Source organism: Peromyscus californicus, unplaced genomic scaffold, assembly GCF_007827085.1.
Source record: "Peromyscus californicus insignis strain IS unplaced genomic scaffold, ASM782708v3 Scaffold_4__1_contigs__length_199733344, whole genome shotgun sequence".
Lineage (NCBI taxonomy): Eukaryota > Metazoa > Chordata > Mammalia > Rodentia > Cricetidae > Peromyscus > Peromyscus californicus.
This window is the reverse complement of record NW_026294562.1, coordinates 26,589,851-26,599,407: the sequence shown is the minus strand read 5'-3', so window position 1 is coordinate 26,599,407 and position 9,557 is coordinate 26,589,851. Positions and strand designations below refer to the sequence as shown.

Below are 9,557 nucleotides of genomic sequence, written 5' to 3'. Positions count from 1 at the left end.
ATTTTTCATCTAAAATATAATACAAAACTGATATAAATTATAATGTAAGTAACTTAAAACATTAGGAGGAGAAAGGTAACAATATAGAATTGCAGTAAATGATTGAAAATGTTCTTACCAACTTAAAATGTTGTAGTTGTAAAATATGTAATGCAAGCACCGTGATAACAGCAAAGAAAAACAGTGTAGTTTTTGGTAACTAAATATTAAGGGACAGAAATAGAATCACATCACCTATAATGTCATCAAAGGAGACAAAAAAGGAGTAGTCTAATAATGGAACTATAAAGTAACAAGAAGCCTTGTACTCAAGGGTGGGTGTTAATTTCATGTATATCAATAACCACTGCAAGCATAAATTAATTGAATTCCACAATCAAAATACATAAAGTGATTGTGTCATTTTTTAATCTAGTCATTTGTTTTCTAGAAAAAAAAAGTCACTGTACAGACACAGGAGCAAAAGCAAAGGAATGGAAAATATATTCCATGCTAAAGGAAATCCTAAGAGAATAGGGTGGCTATATTACATCAGACAAAAATAAATTTTAAGTAGCATATGATCACAAGAAACAAATAATGTGATTGTATAGTGATTAAGAGGTCAACTAAGATATAATGATAACGTACTCATAGAACATAAAAAGATCTAAACATAAGAAACAAATACTAACAGACCTAAAAGAATAAATTAACATAAAACATAATATGACTGGTGAATTTAATACCCTACTTTTAATAGTGGATCATTCAGGAAGAAAATCAATAAAGAAATATTGAGAAGGAAAAGGGAAACGTTCCCTTAGGGCTAAACTCCACACAGAATTGCTTACAGATAATATCATATGCTTGATACCCGGACCAGCAACACATAACATAAGGCAGGTGTCCTACAAGAGTCTTGTGAATTCTCCAGATGGATATAGATACTAAAACTGAAAGTAAATTTTACAAAATAGAATTTGGCAATACATCAAAATACTTACACCATATTAACAGATGGTGAATAGACATTTGACATCCTAATGTCATAGAGCATCTCAACAAGAATTAGATACTAAGCAAGGATTATATATGAGATGAGCATTCCTTATTATTGTCTAGAAAATTCGATACGATGAAAAATGGACAATAATGGCTAAAAATTTCAAAAGACTAGGAATCTATCTTATTACTGATATGTGTTCCCTTACCCAGAAAAACAAGTTAAGTTAATGAAATTTCTACAGCTACTGAGTGTAAAAATCATGATGTACTAAATCAGGCTTAATATTTTATTTTCTAAAACAAAGACAAAAAGGAAAAAAATCACACATCAAATATGTAAGTTAGGGAGATAGAAATGTAAGCACATGGATAAAGTGGAGTTATCGTGCCTCAGAGTGTCAAGGGAAGGGCAAAAGGAGGAAAGACAGGCAAAATTCAAGTGAAAATATTTGTACAGCCTCATATATAAATTACACATACAATATAATTACATTAGCATAATTAATTGAAATTTCATTAACAAAGTATCATCAAGTGATTGTGTTAATTCAAAGGAAAATGTATGGTGGAGTGGTAAGCAGTCATCCTATTGACTCCAACTCTAGCTAGAGGGAGTTTCAAAGCTGTTTTCCCACAGCCCTCTCTCTCTTGTACGTATCAGCTTATACCGCTATCCAGTCTTCGTGTGCAGCTCATCTACCCCCTGGTTTATCGATCATACAGGTGCACTCTGCTTGATTGCGCTTCTCTACCAATGAGCCCCATTTCCTACTCAGGTTGTTGCTCTGTTAAATAACTATAATTACACTATCTGATTGTCTGCTGTATTTAATGTCTTCTAATCCCATCAAAGCATGGTGATAAAACCAAGACTTAGTAAGTGTTCCCTGAACTTTTATTCTGATGAAGCATCTACATTTCCATGCTCCATTCATTTAACCAAGGTTTTCCAAAGTATAGTTCATTGAACATGTTTGGAAGGGCACTCGTGAAACACAATTTGTGGTTGGACTAATGTAGTCATGGGGGAAAAAAGATGTCAGACAGATGAAATGATGCTAAAAATATGCAGCATATTTTGCCTTATAAAGCAACAGCATTATTAGAGAATGCAAACCATCTTAAGACTAAAATAATATACTTACATTTTGTTTTAAATTTTAGTTATAAAATATTTTGACATTCAAGACTGAGGTATGAATAATGCAAACTTTAGGAGAAAAGATAACAGAAAAATCCAACCTTCTGCATTCTCACTCACTAAATATCTCACTGCAAAGTTCTCTGTTCCAGTTATTATATCACTTTGCTTGTTTGAAGTCATTATCCTACTGCCTTTGAACATAATATTGTTTTGAAGAATCTGTTGCTGGCCAAACTGATTAATTTGCAGGTATTGATCTTTTGTCCTTGCTACTTAATCTTTTTGTTTTGGTGTTCTGTGGATTCTCAAGAGTGAGCTTCATAATCACTGTATTATATGATTAAAATAAAATGCAAGAATAAAAATATTTTAATATAAGAAGAGTTTTCTCTTTTTTTCATATATATGACCATACATACATATTAACACATACATATTCATACACATTTCTGATTTAGGTAGAGCACAAAATTCATTCTTACATTTTATTTTCAAAGTGTTATTATTTAAACCTTTCTGTTTCTGCAAGCCATTGGGATCATAAACTAGGAGAACACACATTTTGTCTTGAGATATTTGATTGTTCTAGTATTTTTGGTTGTGAGCCTACCCTTTAATGGCTGGGCCTTCCTTCCAGCCCTTGGTTGCTCATAAACTGAATTAAACTACAGTTATTAATTATTTCATCATGACTATCCAACTTTTTATCTTGGAAGACGCTAAGAGCTACCTGGAGATGGTGCCAAGCACCTGTGGTCCCAGCACTTAGGATGTTGATGCTGGGGAGACCACTAAGCCCAGAAGCTGGAGACAAGTCTAGGAGTGGTGAACATCTTTCAAGAAAAAAAAACAAGACTTTCAGAAGCAAAGCTTAGAAATAGAGGGGAGGGGAGATAAACAGCTCTGATTGATTGATTGATTGATTGATTGATTGATTGATTGATTGTGTGTGTGTGTGTGGTAAAGCTTTGAAAACCATAAAAGCATAATTTTGTGACTGAAACTCTTAAATTATAATTAGTCCCATGGGGGACTACTTAATGCAAAAACACTTAACAAACACCACACCACAGTGTAGCCATCCTTATGATCTCAGCCATCTTCCTGAGATTAACAGGGATTTACAAAAAGGTATTAGAGAGATGCTGTAGGCCCCAGTAATCTAGTGGCAGTTTCCATTTAAGAATCAAACTCTGGTGATAAGACACAAGTTAGCACTACACAGCTGCATTTCTCTCTAGAGACTAATAAATCTAGTTTATGTTGAAAGATTAATTCACCCTAGTAATACAGATTTGACCCAGTTCTTTGTGGGAAATATGTATACCCCATTTCATGTTAAAGATGCAGTGGTCCTACCCCTTGCATTATTGAAATTATTCTTCTGTAGCCCCACATTTTTCCATTTCTCCATCAAAATGGATACTAACAGATATTTCAGCACGTTCTCATGTAACATGATATTAGTAATACCCATCTTTCCCGCTAGATTGTACACTCTGTGAAGTCAGAATTCTCATCTCGCTGGATTTCAATGCCCATTGTATCATAAGCCTTGTGTGGTTCTTGGGACAAAGTAGGAACTTTGTCGTATGGCTAAGAAAAGGGGGGAGTTGGGAAGAGGGAGAATGAAAGGAAGGTGGAGAGTCGGGAACTAATCAGACATGTGAAAATGAATGGTGGCTCATTATCCAGTGCAGGTTCATATTATTATTGCTGTCACTACTCGCATTTTGTAGACAGAATCCGAAGTCAATTTGCCTGCATTTTCAGGGACTTCATTAGGCTTTCAGACATTGTTACAGCCCTAACCATGACAAAGCGATATTTTCAAGTTAATATTTCTAAAAATAAAAACAACAACAAAACATTACCATGATTTTATGTTTTTGTTTTATGTTGCTGTGATAAAGCACTTACCAAAGGCAACTTAGGAGAGAATGTGGTTTATTTGACTGATAAACTTACAGCCTACCTTTGAGGGATCCCTGTAGCTGAAGTTTTCCTATGTCCTGGCCTGCTGGCAGTCAGGACAAATCTCTCCCACTAGTGTCCCCCAAGTAAACACACAGTGACTTATATTACTTATAAACTGTATGGCCGTGGCAGGCTTCTTGCTAATTGTTCTTATATCTTAAATTAACCCATTTTTATTAATCTATAAGTTGCCACATGCCTCGTGGCTTACTGGTATCTTACATCATGCTTCTCCTCGTGGCGGCTGGCAACATCTCCTGACTCAGCCTTCTTCCACCCAGCATTCTCCTCTCTCCTTGTCCCACCTACACTATCCTTCCTGCCTGGCTACTGGTCAATCAGCGTTTTATTTATCAATCAATCATAGCAACATATATTCACAGCATACAGGACATCCCACAGCAGATCCCAAGGCAGGAACTCAGAGAAAGGAACCTGGAGGCAGGAACTGATGCAGAGACCATAGAAGCAAGTCACATAATGGCTTCTCAGCTCATGTTCAGCTACCTTTCTTATCATCCCAGGCATATACTTTCCAGGGATTGACTCCCCCCCCCCCATAGTAAACTAGTCCATACCAATTAGAAATCAAGAAAATACCCCCACAGACACACACTCAGGCCAATCTAATTGAGGTTCCTTCTTCCTAGATGTATCATGTTGACAGCCATGAGCAGCCATCTCATCATGTATAAGTTGCTCTCTCCAGGGATACCTATACTAAGAACAATAAATTTCTGTTATGTTAGAAGTAGATTTTATTAAAGGGTTAATTCATTGTTTCATAACATACAATGAAATGGACTTTTAAATGTTTGTGTGCTTAAATTTAGAATTGTTAAGGTCCAACTCAAGAGTGTTTTCTACAACAGAAATAGCATACTCATTCAGTTGTAAAGAGAGCCAATTTTATCTCCTTTGCACTTATCACTCTCAGGATTGCTTATCTGATCTAAGAAAACAAGCATTGGTACTCTACTAGCCTTTCAACTTCCTACTGCAATCCACATAATTATCTCAGGAGTATTACGGTAGTGTATCTGCTTTCAGGAAGTTTTTCACACTTCTTAAGTCCAATTAGAGAGCTCTTGGTTACAGCCAAGCTATGTATGCCACTATTGTAGCCTTAGAGTTATTGTGTCATGCTGGTCATTTCTGTAGTTCATAGGCATCATTGGAGCAGAATTGCTTGCTACTCCCCTCCCTTGGAAACTTGCATGGCTGCTTCTAGTGCCATGAAAGCTAGTTCTCAGGTAGAAGGCATTGAGGTTGGAGCTAACTGAGATCCTTTGGGTCCTTTGTCTGAAGTACATGGTGTCTTAAGCAATAGGGAATTAATTACTTTCAGCCTCAGGGAGGCAGCCAAGAGCAACAGCAATAACCTATAATGGTTTGGGAGTCTCTTGGACAACCTTGACCAACAACTTAAAAGGAGGCTTCTCATCCCTGGTGTTGGAGTTTTGTTAGAGAGCCTATGGTTCTTGAAGGGAGCATTGTCAATCCAGGTGGGAAAATTTTATTTAAACTATATGTACATGTTGTATATGTTTACAAAGACTTACCTATATTATATGTTACTTAGGCAAATAGATAATATGATTCTCTATGACTTATTCTTACTCTTATTTTGCCCTCTTGTGCTTATCTGCCTCCTCCTTCTCTGATTAAAGACCTTCCCATTTTTTCTAATTCTTTCTTCAGATAAGCTATCAAATATTGGTATTAAATCACCTCTTTTACTCAATGTTAACTATAATGATACACAATAATTATACCTTTAAAATTTTTCTAATTTTTTATATTATATTTTGGTGTGTGTGTGTGTGTGTGTGTGTGTGTGTGTGTGTGTGTGTGTGTGTGTGTTCCTGTACATGTGTATGTGTGTGTGTGATGGATACAGAGAGGTCAGAGGATAACTTTTGGGAGTTGATTCTCTTCTTCCACTACACGGGTCTGAGGACTTGTATTGGTGAAATTATTAAGGCCACTCCACATAGTTAAAAGGGAGGTTTATTTTGTGGGGTAACTTATAAGTGAAGGGATTGGTTACAGGGTCTGGGAAAGGTGTAGCGCAGTCCAGCAGTGTTCTCTGGAGAACTTTGCTTGGTCTACCTCCAGCATCCAGGGTCCAGGAACCAAGAGAGCTGGTGCATCCAGATCTCAGGTCTTCAGGATCCTCTCTCGGCCCCGCCTTGTAGGTGTGACAGTTACCGAAGCTTCAATGGGGGTTGGAACTTCCAGATCAAAGCTGGAATGGCTACCTACTACAGACTTGAAGTTCAGTTATTAGGCTTGATGCCAATTTGTTTTGCCTACTGATCCATATCACCAGACCCAGAAATATCTTTATAAAAACCTCTAGCTTTGTGATTGACCAAACAATTGTGTGCTTTAAATTAGTCAAATCAATATGTATAATTTGAACATCATATGAACCTATTTATGTCACAGATAATTTAGCTTCCAGAAATTAATTCCTTTCATATTATTCTACCAGATTAATAAATATATGATTTTTTTGTTCCAAACTATATCAAAACATTTCAATATGATTGCTTCACATGTATAGAAAAAAAACTTCTTTGGAGGAAATGAGGACATTGTCTCAAATAAACTCAATTATTTAAGGATAAAAGAAAACCCCTAAGGCAATACAAGATTTTTTTTCTGTCTAACTGTAGGAGTAAATCAGAATTTGACAGCATTCTAAGGTCAAATGTCCTGTACAAATATGTGTATATGGCACTGAAGGAGCATAGCAAAGACAAACATGCACACATGCACTCTGCTATAGTGTACCATTTCTTTCTTTTATTTCTTTCTTTCCTTGTAAGACAGAGAAATATACTTTACAGGGAGTTTAAATTCTCCATAATTGCTTTTGTTTCTGAAATAAGTGACATGAGAGGCCCCAGCCACAAACAGGCTCCTATTGCTGTGAGATCTGCCACTATAATGAGCTTATCCACCAAGCAAGAAACTACTTCAAAATAGAAAATAAGAGATGCCCTGAGTACCTTTGTTTCTGTATTTCCAACCTGAGATGGTACCAAATAAATGTACACAGAAGAAACCCACATTTCTCGAGGCCCAGCTGCAGAATCTCAGCTCATTGTGTTGGCTACAAGCTGCTTATTGATGACCGCGATGCAAGCTGAACAGTGAGATACATGAAAATTATATCAGTGTCATAGACTGAAGAGACTTCTCACCTCTTAAGGGATGAGTTCCTAGGTCAAAGCCACTCTCCAAAGATGAAGTATGCCTGGTAACTTGAGAGAAGCAGTAAAAAAAAAAATAAAAAAAAAAAAATGAGTCTCTCTTGGACTTGGACACTCTCAATATGTGGCCTCCTGGAGTGTCAACTTGGTCTGTAATGAAAACAATTTTTTCATTTTCAGAGGCCTCCCCTTTGGGATATTCTCAAAGGAAAGCTGAAACTGTGAGCTGTGAATTCAGAGGGCAGAGAAACACAAGCATGTGATCCAACACAGCTGTAAAATCATGAAGTGACCCACGCATGATATATTGGCATCATTGGTGTTTTGGATGTTTTTATTACAGCCATTAAAAAGTGTCTAAGAACTCTAAAAATTGGCCAGAACTTAAGAGGAAATAATTATTATCCAATTTTATTACCTTTTAGAAAAACTTCAAAGCAGAAAGAAAATACTACAGATAAGAACACCAGCTCCAGAGGGTGATGTGGGTGCCTCAGAGATAATCTGAAAGACATTCATGAAAATGTAAGTTACAGGCATGATAAAAAGCACACATCCTTAAAGGAGTAAAATACTTATTTTCTTTAATTAAAGCTGAGAATTCTCAACTTTTAAGGTGCATGAGAATCGGGGTTCTAATTAAAATTCAGATTCCAGCATGCACTGGAGGGGGCAACACTGTGGGAAGATTGCTTCTGACCTTAGTTGCTCATCAGGTGAGTGCCATTTTTGGGGGCATCTCTGCCTCTGAATACCTTCAACCTGTTGCTTCTGGATGAACATGCTCAATAAATATGCTGCAATCTCAATCTACTCCAACAAAACTCACCTTTAGCACCAATTTCTCAGCCACGCTCCTGCTGTCTCCCAGCATGCACCCTGCTTTGAGCATATAGCTATGTCAATGGAAAGTTTTTTTTTTTTTCTTTAAAACAGGGGAGAGCGCGAACACAGTCCCCCACTACCACAAATTATGCAGTCGAGTTTCCCGCATTTGGGGAAATCGCAGGGGTCAGCACATCCGGAGTGCAATGGATAAGCCTCGCCCTGGGAAAACCACCTTCGTGATCATGGTATCTCCCCTGCCAGGTAAGTGTCAATGGAAAGTTTAAGGAGTGAAGACTTTGGAGGGAAATACTGGTGTTTCTCTTTAGGTATCACCTTTGTATGTGCTATAGAAATTACTGTTTTTAGTGACAAAGCCAATGAGTTTCACAATGTGAAGTGTAAAAATGGTTGGTCTCAGTGGATTCCTACTTTAGTCATCTTCCTGGACCACTACATCAAGGAAGAACTCCATTTTGGACCACATGAACACTGTACTCTCATCAGATCCAATCAAGTGAATATACCAGGACTTCAATGCTTTTGGTGAGTCCTGGTGATCAATAAGAGATCTCTTTGTAAGTGACCCTAATGGAGTCATCACACATCTGAGTATTAGTGACCTTCCAATTGCAGTGTATAAAAAAAACTGCTTAGTAAAGGTGCTCCACTGGAAAAGCCCATGGAGAAATCCACCTGGGAAACAGGATGCCAGATTCCTCTATGATCAAGTCAACTCCAAATGGTTCCAAAGAATACTTCAAGAAGGTCCATTGATGGGCCATCCTGTTTGTATCTGCATCTTTTGAGACCAGAAGAAAGCCAGCTCTGAAATCCTTTCAACATTTCAAAGACTATCTGTAAAAGGAAAAAAAAAATGAACTATAGAAATTGGGGAATAAAGGACACCAAGAAAACAAGGCCCTCTAAATGAACATGAGCAAAGCTCATATGAACTCACAGAAACCGAAGCAGCATGCACAGGGCCTGCACAGAACTGCACTATGTCCTCTGTGTATATATTGTGGCTTCCAGTTTAGTATTTTTATGGGATTCCTGAGAGTATGAATGAATGGGTCTCTGATTTGTGTGCCTTCTCTTGGGTCCTTTCCCTTCTGTTTGTTTATCTTGTCCAATCCTGCCGTGATAGTTGTTTCATCTTATTATTTTTTATTTTATTATTATCCCTTTGAAGAATGTTGGTCTCTAATGAGAGACAGAGAGAGAATACATGTGGATGAGAGGGGAAGAAAGGAGAAACTGGGAAGAGCAGAGGGAGGGAAAACCATAATCAGATATATTATGTGAGAAAAATCTATTTTCAATAAAGGGGTGAAAAGAAGGCAAAACAATCATTTTTGTGCTCTAAATGCTATACCAGCTAAGGCATTCTCAAGGTGGCT

General features: G+C 37.2%; 1 non-coding gene across 1 annotated transcript; it reads right to left on the bottom strand.

Annotated features, from left to right (window-relative positions):
- Positions 1-8,262: 8,262 nt before the first annotated feature.
- On the bottom strand, positions 8,263-8,426 carry LOC128095875 (U1 spliceosomal RNA). The gene has a single exon (XR_008213469.1). It is a non-coding gene; the product is annotated as a U1 spliceosomal RNA (small nuclear RNA).
- Between the last annotated feature and the right edge of the window lie 1,131 nt (positions 8,427-9,557).